Genomic DNA, 20,628 nt, shown 5'->3' on the forward strand with positions numbered 1-20,628 from the left:
GTGGTGGTAAGCTACTTCTGTAGCCACAGCTGCCCTGGGGCAGACTGACGGAAGCGTGGCTGCCAATCTGCGCCTACGGCCCCTCCGACCACCACCAATCACTCACACACATTCACACACATTCACACACAGGCAAAGGTGGGTGAAGTGTCTTGCCCAAGGACACAACGACAGTATGCACTCCAAGCGGGATTCGAGTAGGCCATTTGAGCCAGCACCGCCATTCAATGTGATCATGGCTGATCATCTATAGGGGCTAGTGGAATCAAGGGATATGGGGAGAAGGCAGGCACGGGTTATTGATCAGCCATGATCACAATGAATGGCGGTGCTGGCTCAAAGGGCCGAATGGCCTCCTCCTACACCTATTTTCTATGTTTCTAACCCCAATCAGTGCCCCGTTCCTGCCTTCTCCCCATAACCCCTGACCGCTATCTTTAAGAGCCCTATCTAGCTCTCTCAGATCTTCAGTTTCCTCCCACACTCCAAAGACGATACGATACGGAACGGTAGAACTTAATTCATCCCAGGAGGTAAACTGATCCGTCATCGGTGATAAACACACAAAAACACAAAATACATGAAACATGAAATTAAAGTGACAGGTTTGTAAATTAATTGGTTTGCTGCAAATGTCAAATGTCCCTAGTGTGTGTAGGGTAGTGTTAATGTGCGGGGATCGCTGGTCGGCGTGGACTCGGTGGGCCGAATATCCTGTTTCCGCGCTGTATTACAAAACTAAATAAACTCAACTTAAATACCTCAAAGGCGTAATTCTAAGTTAATTTTTGGCTATTTTTAAGTATCAGTAAAATCTTTCAAGGGTAAAATAGTTGCTATAAATTTTGCTTGGAAACAGAGCGAGCAATATTTTACTTGTCATCTGTCTGACCTGCGTCTGAGTGAGATTTATAACGTCGATTACACCCTCCGTAAATCTCTAAATTGGCCAAAAGGACCAAAAAGAACAGTCAAAGCCAATTGGAAGGCTAAACTGCAGTCTTGACCGAGGGCATTTCCAGTATGAGTGGAGAACTGTTTAAATAAAGTGCAAGACGTGAATGATCCTAGGAATGATACGAGAACCATCCCAGGAAAGAATCGGTTAACATACGGTGAGCGTTTGTCGGCACTGAGCCTGTACTCGCTGGAGTTTAGAAGGACGAGGGGGGGACCTCATTGAAACTTACTGAATCGTGGAAGGCTTGGATAGAGTGGATGTGGGGAGGATGTTTCCACTAGTGGGAGAGTCTAGGACCAGAGGTCACAGCCTCATAATTAAAGGACGTACCTTTAGGAAGGAGATGAGGAGGAATTTCTTTAGTCAACGGGTGGTGAATCTGTGGAATTCTTTGGAGGCCAAGTCAATGATATTTTTAAGGCAGAAATAGATAGATTCTTGATTAGCACAGGTGTCAGAGGTTAGTTTTGGAGAGAAGGCAGGAGAATGGGGTTAGGAGGGAGGGATAGATCGGCCATGATTGAATGATGGAGTAGACTTGATGGGCCGAATGGCCTGAGCCTGCTCCTATCACTTATGAACATGCAGAGAGGAAACTGCCAATTCACAGTAAAATTGGTTATTCATGTATAAGCAGGCCTTAATGTTCACAATTTATAACATGAGCATTAACTAGAATAATATTGAAAGTGTCCAAGTGTATTGGCTGCCATTAAAGATAACAGCATCTGAATAGTTAATAGTTAATATTTCTAGTCAATAGAATTAGTTATAGAATTAGTAATGGGATTCGACTTGCTCCTCAATGTGGGGCAGTGGAAGGTCCCTAGACTGTGGTCCTTCCCCACCGAGCCTTGGCGTTGGCCGCACCGAGCTTCAGTGCGTCCCTCAGCACGTACTCCTGCAGTCTGCAGTGGGCCAGTCGGCAACATTGCCCGACGGACATCTCGCTCCGCTGGGAGACCAGCAGGTTTCAGGCAGAGCAAAGAGCGTCTTTCACCGAGTTGATGACCTTCCAGCGCCACTTGATGTCCGCCTCCGAATATGCCCCTGAGGACAGCCAGGCGGCACGGTGGCGCAGCGGTAGAGTTGCTGCCTTACAGCGCCAGAAACCCACGTTCCATCCTGACTATGGGTGCTGTCTGTACGGAGTTCGTACGTTCTCCCCGTGACCTGCGTGGGGTTTTCTGCAGCAGCTCCGGTTTCCTCCCACACCCCAAAGATGCACAGGTTGGCAGGTTAATTGGCTTCAGTAAAAAATTATAAAATTGTCCACAATGTGTGTAGGATTGGGTTAGTGTGCGGGATGATCGCCGGCCAGCATGGACTCGGTGGGCCGAAGGGCCTGTTTTCACTCTATCTCTGAACTAAACTAACAGCCCGTAACTCAGAGAGTGTAAGAAGGAGCTGCAGATGCTGGTTTACACCGAATATAGAAACAAAATGCTGGAGTAACTCAGCGGGTCAGGTAGCATCTCTGGAGATAAGGTATAGGTGACGTTTCGGGTCGAGACCCTTCTTCACACCTTCAGTATCCCATCAGACCTCCAGATTCAGGGACAGTTTCTTCCCAGCTGTTATCAGGCAAACTAACCATCCTACCACAACCAGAGAGGGGTCCTGAACTACTACCTACCTCATCGGTGCCCCTCGGACTATCCTCGAACCTTTGCTGGCTTTACCTTGCACTAAACATTATTCCCTTATCACTTACAGTATCTGTACGCTGCGAATGGCTCGACTATAATCGCGCATTGTCTGTCCGCTGACTGGATAGCACGCAACATAAATCTATTCACTGTACCTCGGTACACGTGACAATAAACTAAACTGAACTGAGAAAAAAACTGAGCTGAGAAACTAAAGTGAATGGGTCAGGGAGTCCTGTGTGACAAAGCTGATCGGGATGAACTCTGACAAGGACCCTTGCATCTTTTTCGAGATCCACTTCGCAAATCCACACCTTGCTGACTACCGTAGTGCATTCGCTGTGCATCCCATGAACTTTTCTCGGAAACGCTTCCATCAGTCTTTGAAACTCGGCCATTTGCCACCCATTCATATAACCATATAACAATTACAGCACGGAAACAGGCCATCTCGGCCCTTCTAGTCCGTGCCGAACACTTACTCTCCCCTAGTCCCATCTACCTGCACTCAGACCATAACCCTCCATTCGTTTCCCGTCCATATACCTATCCAGTTTATTTTTAAATGATAAAATCGAACCTGCCTCCACCACTTCCACTGGAAGCTCATTCCACACAACTACCACTCTCTGAGTAAAGAAGTTCCCCCTCATGTTACCCCTAAACTTCTGTCCCTTAATTCTCAAATCAATACCACCATTACCACAATCATTCCAAATAATCACCACCAGTGTTTGCCTGGTATCCATAAATTGTGATTTATAATTATGCTATTGTCCCGTTCTATTACGATAGGATTATTTAACATAGATTTACAACATAATCATTTATATTTGGCATCAATACAAGGAGATGGTTCAGAGAATTAATTTAATGTCTCGAAATCTGGAAGTAATCAAAATGGACTGAGGACAAAAACATTCCAACTTTTTGTGTGGAAAATAGTTTAGGTTAATTAGTTTTTAGTTTAGTTTTAGTTTTAGAGATACAGCGCGGAAACAGGCCCTTCAGCCCACCGACCAGCGATCCCCGCTGTACCAAGTAATTCAAGAGCTCTCCCGAATTTAAAAAAAAATCAAACTCATGGTAAGCACGTAGAATGTACGTAGCGGGTACGTCGGAGCTCGGGGACGTCTCTTAGCGGCTCGTAACGCTAACGGCAGGTACTCAGGAAACGCGGTAAGCTCGTGAAGACTCGTGAAGATTTTTCAACATGTTGAAAAATGTCCACGAGAGCCCCGAGTACCTACGAGCGGCCATTACCGTAAATCTCCCAGTTCGAATCAGGGGAAACTCGGGAGAACTCTTCAATCAGCTCGTACAGTGGGACAGCACCTTAACACTATTCTACACGCACACTAGGGACAATTTACACTGATACCAAGTATACAAACCTAAGCCAGATAACCTACAAACCTGTACGTCTTTGGAGTGTGGAGAGAAACTGGAGCACCCGGAGAAAACCCACATGGCCACAGGGAGAACGTGCAAACTCCATACAGACAGCACCCAAAGTTGGACCGTAGACAGCCACAGCCCCCAATCTCCACTCTCCCCTCAACTCGCGCCTTACCCAAGTAAAGATTATATTCCATTTAGATACCGCACACGGGTCTCTGGCGCTGTAAGATGGCAACTCTACCGCTGCGCCACAGTGCCGCACCTTATTTTATTCCAAATGTATTTCAAAATAGCCAGTCCTTCCAACTTTGTCAGAGTTGAACTCTCAACCACCTGGTAAGAAACACAAGAGTTTCTTGAAAAGCAAATGTCTTTCAATTCCTAAAGAGTTTGTGATTGAGGCAGTGCAGCGTAGGTTCACGAGATTGATCCCTGGGATGGCGGGACTGTCATATGAGGAAAGATTGAAAAGACTAGGCTTGTATTCACTGGAGTTTAGAAGGATGAGGGGATATCTTATAGAAACATATAAAATTATAAAAGGACTGGACTCTCCGAAGACTACGGAAAGCAGGTCTCCCCACTACACACCTACGAACTTTTTATAGGGGGACAATCGAGAGCACATTAACCTACGGCATCACTTCCTGGTTCGGGAGCTGCAAGGCGTACGAACGGCACCAACTAGACAGGATTGTGAAGACCGCCAGCAGGATTATTGGTGCTCCACTCCCTTTCCTGCTGGACATATACAGGAAGAGATGTATCAGCAGAGCCATCTCCATCATCAAAGACCCCTACCACCCATCGCATCACATATTCTCCATCCTGCCATCTGGGAAGAGGTACAGGAGCATTAGCTGCAAAACCAGCTGGATGCTCCTCAGCTTCTTCCCGCAGGCTATAAGACTGATAAACGGACTTTGCCCCCTGCCAAAGTATCGCGCACCAACCATCAATCTGGACACACTGCAGCAGAGCCACTGTCGTGCCGCTGCCGATCGGAACGCCTGTTGATGTTTAGTAGAGAGTAGAGTGTTTAATTTGTTCATGATATATGTATTTTTATTTCTATTTATTTTTTACTGCACACTGAATGGACACTGGTTGAGCAACATTTTTATGTTTCCTCTGGGTATGTGAGCACTCAGGAAAATGACAATAAAGATATACTATACTATACTATACTATACTATACTATACTATACTATACATGCAGGAAAAATGCTCCCAATGTTGGGCGAGTCCAGAACCAGGGGCCACAGTCTTGGAATAAAGGGGAGGCCATTTAAGACTGAGGTGAGAAAAACCGTTTTCACCCAGAGAGTTGTGAATTTGTGGAATTCCCTGCCACAGAGGGCAGTGGAGGCCAAGTCACTGGATGGATTTAAGAGAGAGTTAGATAGAGCTCAAGGGGCTGGTGGAATCAAGGGATATGGGGAGAAGGCAGGCACGGGTTATTGATTGGGGATGATCAGCCATGATCACAATGAATGGAGGGCCGAATGGCCTCCTCCTGCACCTATTTTCTATGTTTCTATGAGTCAAGGAGTTTTGCCTCCTTTTGGTCGATTCTTACAGTAAAAATGTTAGTAATTTTGCAAAAGGGACACAAAGTGCTGGAGCAACTCAGCGGCTCAGGCATTATCTCTGGAGGACATGGATGGGCGACATTTGGGGTTGGGACCCTTCTTTAACCCGTGACCGGTCGGGACGCAGTTCCTTATCGTCAATTTCCTAGTTTGGAACAAAGACCAATGAATGAATGAATAAGTTTATTGGCCAAGTATTCACATACAAGGAATTTGCCTTGGTGCTCCGCCCACAAGTGACAACGTGACATACAGTGACAGTTAGGAATCACACATAAAACAGTAAACATTAATAATAAAACATTATCAAATAAACATGTGAATTAAATAAAATACCAAAGCAAAAGGAGGCAACAGATCTGAAGGAGGGTCTCGACCCAAAATGTCACCTATTCCTTCTCTCCGGAGATGCTGCCTGTCCCGCTGAATTACTCCAGCTTTTTGTGTCAATCTTCGGTTTAAACCAGCATCTGCAGTGGGGCCCAGCACAAATTGGAGGAACAGCACCTCATATTTCGCTTGGATAATTTACACCCCAACGTTATGAACATTGACTTCTCTAACTTCAGATAGCCCTTGCTTTCCCTCTCTCTCCATCCCCTTCCCCTTCCCAGTTCTCTCCGACTACATTCTATCTTTGTCCCGCCCCCTCCCCTGACATCAGTCTGAAGAAGGGTCCCGACCCGAAACGTCGCCCATTTCCTCTCTCCAGCGATGCTGCCTCACCCGCTGAGTTACTCCAGCTTTTTGTGTCGATCTTCGGTTTAAACCAGCATCTGCAGTTCCTTCCTACATACTTAATTGTGGCATTGCCAAAAACAAATGGACTTTGGATAAGAAATCCACAAAGTGCTGGAGTAACTCAAAGGGTCAGGTGGCATCATTGGAGAGCATGGATAGGTGATGGTTTTGGGTAGGGACCCTTCTTCAGACTGATGGTAGGAGGGAGGGGGGGGGGTGAAGCCTTACTAGAGGGAAGGGGCAGGACAAAAGGACCTGTTAGACAGCTGCTGCTCTAAACTAAAAGAACATAGAACTTAGAGAGAGGAGAGAGAACTGAGGACTATTCCAGAGATGCTGCTGTCCAACATTTTGTGTCATCTAAACCAGCAGTTCCTTCCTACACGTAGAACAGAGAGAAGTGCAGCATTGAAACAGGCCCTGGCTTAGACCCACAATGTCCGTGCCGAACATGATGCCAAGACAAGCCAATCTCACCAGCCGCACGTGATCCATTGCATCCATTTGCCTTCACAATGAAATTGCAGACAGTTCTAGATGTGGCCCAGTCCATCACACAGACCAGAACTTCCCACCATTGGCTCCATCTACACTTCACGCTGCATTTGGAAATCAGCCGACCTAATACAAGGCCTTTCCCACCTCTGCCATTCCTTCTTCTCCCTGCTCCCGTCTAGCAGAAGGTACAGAAGCTTGAAAGCGCGCACCACCAGACTCAGGAACAGCTTCTTCCCCTCTGTTATCAGGCTTCTGACCGGACCTACCATAAGCTAGAGTACTGTCCCATTCACCTCTACCCCATTGCGGACATTGGACTGTCTCTGGAACTGATGCGCTACAATGCTGAGAACTATATTCTGCACTCGGTATCTTCCCCTTTGCTCTACCTAGTCCCGAACCAGGGGCCACAGTTTAAGAATAAGGGGTAGGCCATTTAGATTAGATTAGATTAAACTTTATTAATCCTCTTATTCAGGGGAAATTCTGATGTCCTTGCAGCACACTAATAAAAATACAACATAGATTCAAAAAGAAGTTCAACACAAAAACATCCCCCCACAGTGATTCCCACTGTGGGGGAAGGCACAAAGTCCAGTCCCCATCCTCTTGTCCACCCAAAGTCGGGCCTATTGAGGCCTCCACAGTCGCCGCCACGGCGCCCGATGTTCTCGCCGGGTGATGGTGCTTCGGCGTCGGGAGAACCCCCAGCGGCTTGGGGTGCCAGGAACGGCCGCCTTCTTACCGGAGACCGCGGCTTCCAAGCCAACAGACCGCGCCGGACGGAGCTCCGCACACTGGCGATCTCAGCAAGAGATCCCAGGCTCCGGGATGTAACGTTCAGCGTCGCAGCTGGCCGCTCCACAGAACCGCGGCTCCACAATGTTCTTATCGGCGGTCCCAGCATACTGGAGTTCCAGCGCGGCGACCCAGGAAAGGCATCGCCCGCTCCACGACAGCGCTCCAGTGCTGCGCCGCCGCCAAAGCCGATGTTCTGCGCCACCGCCAAAGCCGATGTTCTGGCCAGGTCCCCTCAGGGAAACATCGCTCCAGGACCCGCTGGTAGGCCGCAAGGACAGGTCGAAGTCGCTGCTCGGAGGAAGGCAACCCCTCCGACCAGGTAGGGACTCGAAAAGCAGTTTCCCCCTTCCCCCCCACCACCCCCCACACATAAAAAGATTAGGCCCCCTGACTACACACTCAACGTACTAAAAATAATAAAAAAGAAGGGAAAAAAACGGACAGCTGCAGGACAGGCAGCCGTTCAGGACAGCGCCTCCTCCGGAGATGAGGAAATACTTTTTCACACAGAGAGTTGTGTGTCTGTGGAATTCTCTGCCTTAGAGGGTGGTGGAGGCTGGTTCTCTCGATAGTTTCAAGAGAGAGTTAGATAGGGCGCTTCAAGATGGTGGTGTCAGGGGATATGGGGAGAATATCCCCATATGGCGGGATGGCGGGACTGTCTTATGAGGAAAGTTTGAAAAGAATAGGCTTGTATTCACTGGAGTTTATAGGGATGAGGGGTTATCTTATAGAAACATATAAAATTATAAAAGGACTGGACAAAAATGTTCCCAATGTGGGGCGAGTCCAGAACCAGGGGTCACAGTCTTCGAATAAAGGGGAGGTCATTTAAGACTGAGGAGAGAAAAAACTTTTTCACCCAGAGAGTTGTGAATTTATGGAATTCCCTGCCACAGAGGGCAGTGGAGGCCAAGTCACTGGATGGATTTAAGATAGCGCTCTAGGGGCTAGTGGAGTCAAGGGATATGGGGAGAAGGCAGGCACGGATTATTGATAGGGGACGATCAGCCATGATCACAATGAATGGCGGTGCTGGCTCAAAGGACCGAATGGCCTCCTCCTGCGCCTATTGTTTATTGTACTCAAGTTTGGCTTGATTGTATCTATGTACAGTGTTATCTGATTTGATTGCATAGCATGCATAGCAAGTCTTTTGACTGTACCTCAGTGCACGTGGCAATTATTAACACAAACCTAAACGTGATCATTTCTTCTCGCTTTCCTCCCACTCCTCCCACCCACACCCCCCCACCCCCACCACCACCACCAGTACAATCATTCTGAAGAAGGGTCTCAACCTGAAAGGTCACCTATTCATAGAAACATAGAAACTAGGTGCAGGAGGAAGCCATTCGGCCCTTCGAGCCAGCACCGCCATTCATTTGGATCATGGCTGATCGTCCCCTATCAAAAACCCGTACCTGCCTTCTCCCCATATCCCTTGACTCCACTAGCCCCTAGAGCTCTATCTAACTCTCTCTTAAATCCATCTTTTCTTTGCTCCAGAGATGCTGCCTGACCCGCTGAGTTACTCCAGCTTTTTGTGTCTATCATCCACAACCCATATCTCTCCTTGGTACCAGAAGCTGAAGTTAAGATACATTTGAAGAAGAATTATACCAATTAATTTGAACAGGAAGATCGATTGATGCCCTAAATATTTAATAACAATTTTAGTTAGGATGTTACATTGAGATGAATTTTGCATTAATAATAAGCCATATACCAAAATCGGGTGCATTCAGAAACATTAACTTTGCAGTCTAGTTCTTTGATGTAATAAACCTTTGTCTGGCTGAGACTAATTGGTTTATGTCTAACTCAGTGATTCTGCACCGATAGCTATTTCATCCCTTGCTCTATATAAAGTTGCAAGACAACTTTTTGATTTATATGAAGCAATAATATTGTAAAGACTTCGCAACACTGGTGTTTGGGAACAAACGCTGAATGTTGGATCACGGTAAAATGTATAAAAGAAGTGGGGGAAACAGACTCACTTTTGTTAATAGCTGCGGAGAGAACAACGACTCAGCCTTTTAAGTTGTTTCCACTCGCATTTGAGCGACGCAGAAAAAAAAGGAAATTGGCCAAAGTTTTCAAGTAACGGAGATAACTAAATAGAAAAGCGTTGCAAAAATCAAAGATAAAAAGTGAAACCTCATTTGCATGGGCAGTAACTATCCTGTGAATTTTCTTTCCCCCCCCCCCCCCCCCCCCCCCAAAACAAGTACTTTGAGGATTTTACATCCTCATTAAATTTTCGGAAAGGTTTGTAGTTAATAATAGATGCTGATTGTTTGCTTCCAGCAAAACGAGCGGGGGGGGGGGGGTTATGAAATAATAGTTTTCAGTTGATTAATGCACTTGAAAGTCTTTTGTTTGTGTGTAGTTTTTGCAACTCATAAGCTCTTTTGGCATCTTTGGTGCAAGTTTCATTATGGTCTCAATAAGCAGAATCGGCTCCTGAGAATTCTCCGTCCCTACTGAAAGATGGTGATGTAATGCGCTAGTAAGTACCAGCAAGAACCTCTCCACGCAATACCAGATCTTGGCTCCTAAAAGTTTTTTTCGTTTCAGTTTATGTCCTGAAAGCTGATATGGATGATCACGTTTTGGCTGTGGTTCAAAAGCAGTTCAGAAAGAGAGAGAGAGAGAGAGAGAGAGAGAGAGAGAGAGAGAGAGGGGGGGGGGGGGGGGGGGGGGGGGGGGGCACGAAAAAAAGTCAACAGACCACTTTCTGTGGATATTCTGTTTCTCACTGATTTCCCTTAGTTTTTTTATTCTGACATCATTCCCTTGGACGAACAGGCTCCAACACATACAGTAAATGCTCGCTCGTAGAATGACAAATTTCAGATGCAAAAAAAAAAAAAAAACAGGAACAATGAAACGTATAAGGAAAGGCAATGAAAATCCATTTGTATAAGTCTGCTCCCCTACTGCGGAATTTTCAATTATATATATCTAATTATGCCTGTCAGTTGGTGAATTGAAAAGAGAAATTCTTTGTCCCTCCTTTTTGTCTCTTTGCCATCTCTTCTGTTCGAACGATTATAGCACACTTATACAACTAATTGCCTTACTGCTTATTAGTGATACAATTATGCAGCCTGCAATTCTTGTCTGAGCAGCCATCTGCATATAGTGACACTATTCAAAACTATCCATAATTTAACTAGCGTTATTCCAATGCACTGAATCCAGACAATTGCTGCGCCTTCATATTTCATACCCGCTCTGGCAAGGGCCACTCTTTTTTGCCCAGCAATTCACCTCTTTAGACCCACTGTGCATCTGAAAGAAAGAAAATGCAGAGAAAGCTGGTTAAAAAAAAAAGGGGGAAGTAGCCAAGCATACCTAATGCTCAATCCTTCTTTGGTAATTTTTCTTCAAATTTTGTTCCACTGAGCAATTTTTTGTTTCTTTTCAAACTGCTGAGAAAGTGCAGATGGTTGGGACCACACAGAAATTTGTTTCTTGTGTTCTTTTTTGGGGGGCATAATGGAGGACATTGTGAAAATCGATACATTACCGGGGATTGTTAGCGATATTCATGCTCTAGCCGAGGGGAGAAATGTGAGGGGAGGGGGGGGGGGTGGGAGATCACTGGAGCGTTCAGCTCGTGAAAGCAAGGAGTCACTTCTTTGTGGCCCATATTCATTAAACTCATGCTTTCCGCAAATCACAATTGAAAAAGAAGGGGGGGGGGAAGAATAACGGCGGAGAGAGAGAGTGTGTGAGAGGGGGGGAGAGAGAGAAGGAGGGAGAGAGGGAGGGGGGAAATAAAATCAAAGAATATGTATGATTTATTGAGTCCTTTTCTCAAAAACAACTCGGCAACAACACTGGTTGATATATTACCAAAACCCATCTGCCATCTTCGAAACAGAATGAAGAATGGGACCTTTGACAGAAACAGCTACATTTATCATGTGACCTTAATAAAAGAATAACTGCTTTGAATAGCACTGACGCATAGAAAAATTGTTTACTGCCCATATAATAACAACAAGTTCAATGCTTATAAAAGTACAACCGAAAAACGAGCACCTTCAAATGATTACAATCAGGATCTATTAAATGCACTTCAAGTGTTTCCGACTTGGAAATTGCTTCTGAAAGTTAAAATGTTTTTTTTAAGTATTAGACAGTGGAACAACTGTTTTGTACACTGGTAAAGTAATGATAATGTCAAAAAGTACACCAAGAAGCTGTCAACTTAAAATTAATAGAGTCCGGCTATATTATATATATATTAAGTACTTTTGAGCTGGGCTGCTTCTGAAAGTAAATTTTTTTTAAAGTATTAAACAGCAGAACAACAGTTTTGCGTACAGCAATGCTTAAAAAAGATGAACCTTAAAGCAAGCACCTTCGAATGATTACAGTCAAGATGTATTAAATGCATAATAAGTGCGTTTGAGTTGGCTGCATCTGAAAATTAAAACATTTCCTAAAGTATTAAACAAAGTTTTGTTTAATAGTAACAAAAAGTGCAAACAACTTATAACGATCGCAGTCAGAATATATTAAACGCATAATAGCTGTTTGTGAGTCAGATTGCATCTGAAAATTAAAACATTTTTTTAAAGTATTGAACAACAGGTCAACAGTATTTCTTTTATTCTCTCGTGAAATTATCCAACTTTCAGGCAAAAAAATAAAGGCTTTGCCCACTATCTATAAATGTTCGCACATTGGCGCTGCCTGATATATTCTTTCTATAACCGTGGCTTTAAGGGAAGCTAATTTGAAAAGAACTATGTTACCGGGACATCGAGGCTGAAATGCTTGTAGCTGGTAATAAATTACCGCACTATTTCACTTCCTTTTCCCGAACAAAGCAGCCGTTTGTCGATCTCACTTACATTCAATTGTGCGATATATTTCCCGGATTGAAAGTACATTCAATTGCAAATTATTCGGCAGTATTAATTCTGCCGTTTTAACTACCTTGAGAACTAATAAAGAATGCAAACTAGAGTAAACATCTGGCTTCCGGACTAAGAAGTGCTCAGATTCTCAAAGAGGTTTAACTGACAAAATAGCTGGTTATTAACATTAGAATTGCTTTTACTAGCCTTTGCAATAGGAACAAGGCATCCATTATATTGCAGAAATGTATTTATTTTAACTTCTTGCCTATTTTCTTTTTTTTTTTTTTTCCCCCGTGGCGTTCACAAGGATGCTACATCTTGCTGGTAAATTTGACCTGTTCTTCCGAGGTGCAGCTGGTAGTGCTGCTGCCTCACGGCACCAGAGTCCCGGGTTCGATCCTGACCTCGGGTGCTGTCTGCGTGGAGTTTGCAAACAAACTGCAGAAATCTAACGTAAGCGAAAAATGCGATGTTAAAAAACTAACATGTGCAGGCAGATAAGAGCTGGTCTAGGCATCATCTTGCGGCACAGCCATTGTGGGCCGAATAAGCTGTTCTTGTGTTGGACTGTTCTATAGTCTACCTTCTAAATCATTTCTATTTTCCCCAAAGATGTGAAATCTCTAACCTAATTTTTACAGTGTTGGTTTACAAAAAAAGGGACCAGTGTAGCTGGGACATGTTGGCTGGTGTGGGCTAGTTGGGCCGAAGGGCCTGTTTCCACACTGTGTCACTCCTTGAATCAATGGCTCTAAGTGCTGGAATAACTCAATGGGTCAGGCAGCATCCCTGGAGAACATGGATAGGTGACGTTTTGGGTCTGGTCTGAAGAAGGTACTCAACCCAAAATGTCACCCATTCCTTTTCTCCGGAGATGCTGCCTGACCCACTGAATTACTCCAGCTTTTTCTGCCTATCTCTGCTGCAAACCAGCATCTGTAGTTCCTTCCTACACAAGGAACTGCAGACACTGGTTTACAGAAAAAAGTGCTGGAGTAACTCAGCGGGTCAGACAGCATCGCTGGAGAACTGAGAACTTCAGACAGTAAGATTAGTGTTGGATTTGTATCAATAACTGGACAATGGTCAGCATGGAGCCACTGGGCTGAAGGGCCTGTGTCCGTGGTGTATCTCTGTCTGGTCTCTATGACTCTTTGGTGAATTGAGGACCAGAGGACATAGTTTTAAGGTGAAGAGGAAAAGATTTGATAGGAATCCGAGGGGTAACTTTTTCACACAAAGGGTGGCGGGTGTATGGAACAAGCTGCCAGAGGAGGCAGTTGAGGCTGGGACTATCCAAACATTTAAGAAGAGGTTAAACAAGTGCATGGATAGGACAGGTTTGGAGGGATATGGACCAAACGCAGGCAGGTGGGACCGGTGTAACTGGGACATGTTGGCCAGTGTGGGCTAGTTGGGCTGAAGGGCCTGTTTCCACATGGTATCACTCTATGACTCTATGAATTATAAACATTTAATTAAGAATAAGGAGTAAGCCATTTAGAACGGAGACAAGGAAACACTTTTTCTCACAGAGAGTGGTGAGTCTGTGGAATTCTTTGCCTCAGAGGGCGGTGGAGGCAGGTTCTCTGGATGCTTTCAATAGAGAGCTGGATAGGGCTCTTAAAGATAGCGGAGTGAGGGGATATGGGGAAAAGTCAGGAACGGGGTACTGATTGGGGATGATCAGCCATGATCACATTGAATGGCGGTGCTGGCTCGAAGGGCCGAATGGCCTGCTCCTGCACCTATTGTCTATTGTCTATTGTCTATTGGATGCTTTGTTATTTAAATTGTATCCTAATAAATTGCTTGGGTGTGTTAGGCTTGAAGCCGAGATGCTGTTCCTCCTTGACTTTAGGGCAGGAAGTGGATCTAACAGGTGACTGAGAAACGACTTCACACTCCTCACTCACATCTTGTTGTTAACTCCTTCATTCATCATCTTTGAAAACACTAGCGACGCAGTGGTGCTGGTTTCCGACGGGAACGGTGACGGACGCACCACACATCTCCGTCCTCCAGTTCCTGCGGACTTCCGCCGCTGGAAGTATCGGGTTTTTGTGTGTGTGTGTGTGCTTTATCATCATTCCTTACAATGCCGTGTACGACAGTGATCGCAACTTCTACTGAAGTGTGGATGGCTGTCGGCTCGCTAGAAGCTCATCCGCCCTTTGACAGGTCTTGTCTTTGGTCCTGCTGGGGGTCCACAGCCCCCTCCTCACCTGGCAAACCAGGTGGGGGAGACGGTTTAGTCGCCGACTATCCGACCATGGAGCAGGTAGCACGGGATTACATGGTACCCATGGCGGGGGGAACTCCTCCCGACCTGATCGAAAAGCACTTACTCATTGCAAACTTCAACCCAAGATCTCAAAGAGGCAGTTCGGTGACAAAAGGGCGACAGTGGTGCAGCGGAGGAGTTATTGCCTCACAGCGCCAGAGACCTGGGTTCGATCCTGACCACGGCTGCTGTCTGTACGGAGTTCGCACGTTCTCCCCGTGACCTGCGTGGGCTTTCTCCGGGTGCTCCGGTTTCCTCCCACACTCCAAAGACGCGCAGGTTTGTAATTTAATTGGCTTGGTATATCTGTAACTTGTCCCTAGTGTGTGTAGGATAGTGAGAGCGTACAGGGATCGCTGGTCTGTGCGGACTTGATGGGCTGAATGGCCTGTATCTCTAAACTAAATTAAACTAAACTAAACTTAAACTAATCTTAACTAAACTTAAACTAAACTAAAGTAAAACCAATTGACAACATCATGTTGAAGATAGCCACGGGGTCAGGGGAAGAGCGTTCACGTCACGGCCCTGTTTCCACCCATCTTTCCACCACCACCCACAAGAAGCACAAGAAGCGACAAGACAGACACCATTGTGTGCAGATGCCGAGAAGTGTGTTCAGCTCTGGCTGAACCAAAGATCCTATAGCGGAGCAAGATAGACCACTCCTTCTAAATGCAATGGGCTGACGTGTAGTACGCAACGGAGCGAAACGTGGGCCTTTTTTTCATCCATTTCAGTAACCCAACCTGACCCAACCTGACCTGACTCGCAGTGTAATCAACGTTGCGGGGGAACAGTTTGTGTTAATAAATTATAATTCTGAAAATGAGGAGAAGATTTTTCCCAAATAACTTTTATTTTTACGAGGATGTTTCCGTAACCGGCTTCCGTCTCCGCACTAGTATCCTACGGGATCTTTGGTGCGGAGACGGAAGCCGGTTACCCATGAATCTGCCCATGACCGTACTACGTCTTTTTCGTCGAGTGACCTATCTTGCTCGCTGTAGGGTCTTTGGGCTGAACAACTTCTAATCTTGTGTGTGGACTCGGCAAGAAGAAGAAGATAGACACAAAATGCCGGAGTAACTCAGTGGATCAGGCAACATCTCTGGAGGAAAGGAATAATTGACGTTTCGGGTTGAGACCCTTCAGCATCATGCTGCACGTTACAGCTGTGCCTTGCCTCTCCAGAGTGTTTTACATAGAACAACGCATCTTGTGCTTTCATTGTCAACGAATAAAAACAATTCAGTAAGTAAAACAAATCCGTTAATTGTCTCTGTTCTAAGGCTAATTATAATTTCTCAGTTCAACTGATGTAGTTTGTATTTAATAAAAAAGTCTAGGAAATACAATGTTAAAACGGGTAAAGGAATTTGCAATTTAAATACGTAAGGATTTTATTTTCTCGGGTATTTTATTCTCACTTATTTGCTGTTAGAAATAATAATCCATTGTTTAACATTTGACGTAGAGTCACATTGAACAGAAGAGAGGTCCTGACCCGAAATGTCATACATCCATGTTCTTTGGAGTTGCTGCCTATTATGTTGAGTTACTCCAGCAGTTTTTTTTGCACTTTCATTGAACTTTTTATTCTCTCTTTTTTTTTTTTTACTTCTTTTTTTTTTTTGTTATATTAAAGAAAGATTAGAATAAGAAAAATAAATTAGATAGTAAAGGATAGAAAGACGTGAGATATATAGTGTGTGAAGGAAAAGAAAAAAGACGAATGAGTGAAGAAAGTTGAGAAAAAGAAAATAGAAAAAAGAAAATAAAACATAAAAATCTCTCTTGAGATTAAATGTATGATGCGTGTGCTAATGTCGGCACGGTGGCGCAGCGGTAGAGTTGTTGCCTTACAGCGCTTGCAGCGCCGGAGACCCGGGTTCGATCCCGACTACGGGTGCTGTCTGTACGGGGTTTGTACCTTCTCCCAGTGACCTGCGTGGGTTTTCTCCGAGAACGTATGTGAAGAATGCTGGAATAACTCAGCGTGACAGGCAGCATCTCTGGAGAGAAGGAATGGGTGACGTTTCAGGTCGAGACCCATCTTCAGACAGTAAGTGTGAGAGCGGGTCTTCACTTGCTGATATCCCAGAGGATCTATTTCACACTCTGCTGTGCAACTGAACCACATGATCATGTGTTGGTTTAGATGCGACACGGTGGCACAGCGGTAGAGTTGCTGCCTCACAGCGCCGGAGACCCGGGTTCGTTCCTGACTACGGGCGCTGTCTGTACGGAGTTTGTACGTTCTCCCCGTGACCTGCGTGGGGTTTTGTCCGAGATTTTCGGTTTCCTCCCACACTCCAAGGAGGTACAGGTTTGTGGGTTAATTAGCTTGGTATAAATGTAAAAATTGCCCCTAGTGTGTGTAGGATAGTGTTAGCGTGCGGGGATCGCTGGTCGGTGCGGACTCGGTGGGCCGAAGGGCCTGCTTCCGCGCTGTGTCTCTAAACTAAACTAAACTAAATGCAGCGTGGAGTTGGTGAGAGAGAGTAGATTAAACAAGATGCACATGATTTAGCTGCTCCACAGGTCGCACAGTTATTTATTATACTCCCAAAACCGCATGCAGTTAAAGCCAGAACTCACGCATCTATTCCACTAACACAGACGTCAAGCCATTGGTGACAGAGGGCGAAGATACTACAGGCAGACCTTTCCGCTGTCGTCGGGGTTTTCACAGTGTCATCAGCGGGGACCGCGTATACAGAGCAGGGGGTACGGCATCTGCAGTGCCTTCCCACACATTCCGTCCACTCCACCGCAATATCTCCTCAAGCTACGCCTACATCGAAGGAGCTCTCCTCCTCTCACTCCGACGAGTGGCCCGTACATCCTCTCTCGCTGCTGCCCCCTCAATGAATTAATTTGTTCAGTGAACCATCGATATCTCTCTCGTTAACATGTACCCGATGTTGGGGGAGTCCAGAACCAGGGGCCACAGTTTAAGAATAAGGAGCAAGCCATTTAGAACGGAGACAGAGAGTGGTGAATCTGTGGAATTCTCTGCCACAGAAGGTAGTTGAGGCCACAGTTCATTGGCTATATTTAAGAGGGAGTTAGATGTGGCCCTTGTGGCTAAAGGGATCAGGGGGTATGGAGAGAAGGCAGGGATGGGATACTGAGTTGGATGATCAGCCATGATCATATCGAATGGCGGTGCAGGCTCGAAGGGCCGAATGGCCTATTCCTGCACCCATTTTCTATGTTTCTATGTTTCTACGAGAAACTTTTTCTCACAGAGAGTGGTGAGTCTGTGGAATTCTCTGCCTCAGAGGGCGGTGGAGGCAGGTTCTCTGGATGCTTTCAAGAGAGAGGTAGATAGGGCTCTTAAAAATAGCGGAGTCAGCGGATAGAAACATAGAAACATAGAAAATAGGTGCAGGAGTAGGCCATTCGGCCCTTCGAGCCATGGGGAGAAGGCAGGAACGGGGTACTGATTGGGGATGATCAGCCCTGATTACATTGAATGGCGTTGCTGGCTCGAAGGGCCGAATGGCCTACTCCTGCACCTTTTGTCTATTGTCTACTTTTCCCCTTGCCCTTGTCTCTCAGTCTGACGACGGGTCTCAACCCGAAACGGCACTTATTCCTTCTCTCCAGAGATGCTGCCTGACCCCGCTGAGTTACCCCAGCTTTTTGTGTCTATCAACCTGTGCCTGTAGTTCAGTGCAGTTTAGTTTAGTTTCGACAAATTTAGGTACTGCTTTGCTTTTTTTTTGCATAGAAAGTGGTTCACATTTTAACATTACTTGCAGATTTAATCTCTCTAGACACTCTCTCAGTTATCTTGGCCTTCAACAAAGGCAACTTGTGTTACCGTCATTGTTTCTCTTTCTTGAAGTGAAGAATGAGTTTCTCCTTGACTCAATACAGAGGAATCTTATGTATTTTACAGTCTCCTTTCGTTTAAACTTTTGAACTGTGCTCTTGATCACAACTCGTTGATATTCTATTCAATATCTTACGCAGGGATCAAATAACCTATGTGTTAATCTCTGATTCTATCTCCTCTTTTTAGTTTAGTTTAGTTTAGTTTAGAGCAGGGGTCGGCAACCTTGTTCTACATTGGGGCCGGGACGCATGTCTGTGAGCAGATGGCGGGCCAGATCTATCATGTGTACACATGGATCCCGCCCCCAACCCGCCCCAGATGGCAGGCATCAAATCACGTGTTCACAGAAGGTGCGCGATCGTGCTGGCGGCTTTGCGCAGGATGCGGTACGGCCAGAGCTCAGCGCCGCTCGGCGGACCGGATGACTTCTGGTTACGGGCCGCATTAGGCCCGGGGGCCGTAGGGTGCCGACCCCTGGTTTAGAGGTTCAGCGCGGAAACAGGCCCTTCGGCCCACCGAGACCGCACCGACCAGCGATCCCCGCACACTAACACTATCCTACACACACCAGGGACAGTTTACATTTATACCAAGCCAATTAACCTACAAACCTGCGCGTCTTTGGAGTGTGGGAGAAAACCCACACAGGTCACGGGGAGAACGTGCAAACTCCGTACAGACAGCACCCGTAGTCAGGATCGAACCAGGGTCTCTGGCGCTGAAAGGCAGCAACTCTACCGCTGCGCCACTGTGCTGCCACCTGTTTGACCTGCAATAAACAGTGAAGGCCAGAAAAGTGGAAACAATGCTTAATATTATGTTCTACTCACAAGTACCGAGGTATAGTGACATTAATTGTTGTATACAGTTCAGTACAAGTATGAAGGATTGAACGATACTTTATCATCACATGTGACAAATCACAAGGAGATTCTTTGTAACCAGGGTATTAAGGGTTCCCTTAATCCTGTATCTGTACACTGTGGACGGCTTAATTGTAATCATGTATTATCTTCCCGCTGGCTGGTTAGCACACAACAAAAAAGCTTTTCCCTGTACCTCGGTACACGTGACAATAAACTAAACTGAATCAAACTAACACTTCTAGTGTTGCATGGCAGGTTTGTTTGTGGATTTGAATAGAGAGCAATGTAGATCATAAGTACGAGAATGTCACATTTGATCCTGCAGTTGATGTTTGTGACATTTCTAGAGATGGCATTAAGGGTTGTGAATGACTCTCCTCCAAAGCAAGGTGCTGATATAACAGGGGCTTAGTCACAGAGCAGGAGTGAAGGCTTGAGTTTCACCGTGTGTTCGTCAATGCAAATCCGAATGGTGTGAATTTTGTCACAGAAGGGAAGTTTTCACAGTTAAAAGCCACAGCCAGGGTCTGAGCCTGGTGAAGCTTGCAACATCACGTGGCGCGGCACGGTGGCGCAGCGGGTAGAGCTGCTGCCTCACAGCGCCAGAGACCCGTGTTCGATCCCAACGGCGGGTGCTGTCTGCGCGGAGTGTGCACATTCTCCCCATTACCGCGAGGGTTTAGTCAGGGGGGGGTGGGGTTGGAGAATCTGTGGAATTCATTGCCACAGGCGGCTGTGGAGGCCAAGTCAATGGAAATTTTTAAGGTGGAGATTGGCAGATTCTTGTTTAGCGCAGGTATCAGCGATTATGGGAGCAAGACAGGAGAATGGGGTTGAGAGGGAAAGGTAATCAGCCATGATTGAATGGCGGAGTAGACTTGATGGGCCGAATGGTCTAATTCTGCTCGGTTCGAATTAACCAACCTGATCTCCCGGTGGCTCAGCACTTCAACTCCCCCTCCCATTCCGAATCCGGCCTTTCTGTCCTGGGCCTCCTCCATGGCCAGAGTGAGAACCACCGGAAACTGGAGGAGCAGCGCCTCATATTCCGCTTGGGCAGTCTGCATCCCAGTGGCCTGACATTGACTTCTCCAATTTCCGATAG

The sequence above is a fragment of the Amblyraja radiata genome, chromosome 17 (genome assembly GCF_010909765.2).
Source record: "Amblyraja radiata isolate CabotCenter1 chromosome 17, sAmbRad1.1.pri, whole genome shotgun sequence".
NCBI classification, from domain to species: Eukaryota; Metazoa; Chordata; class Chondrichthyes; order Rajiformes; family Rajidae; genus Amblyraja; species Amblyraja radiata.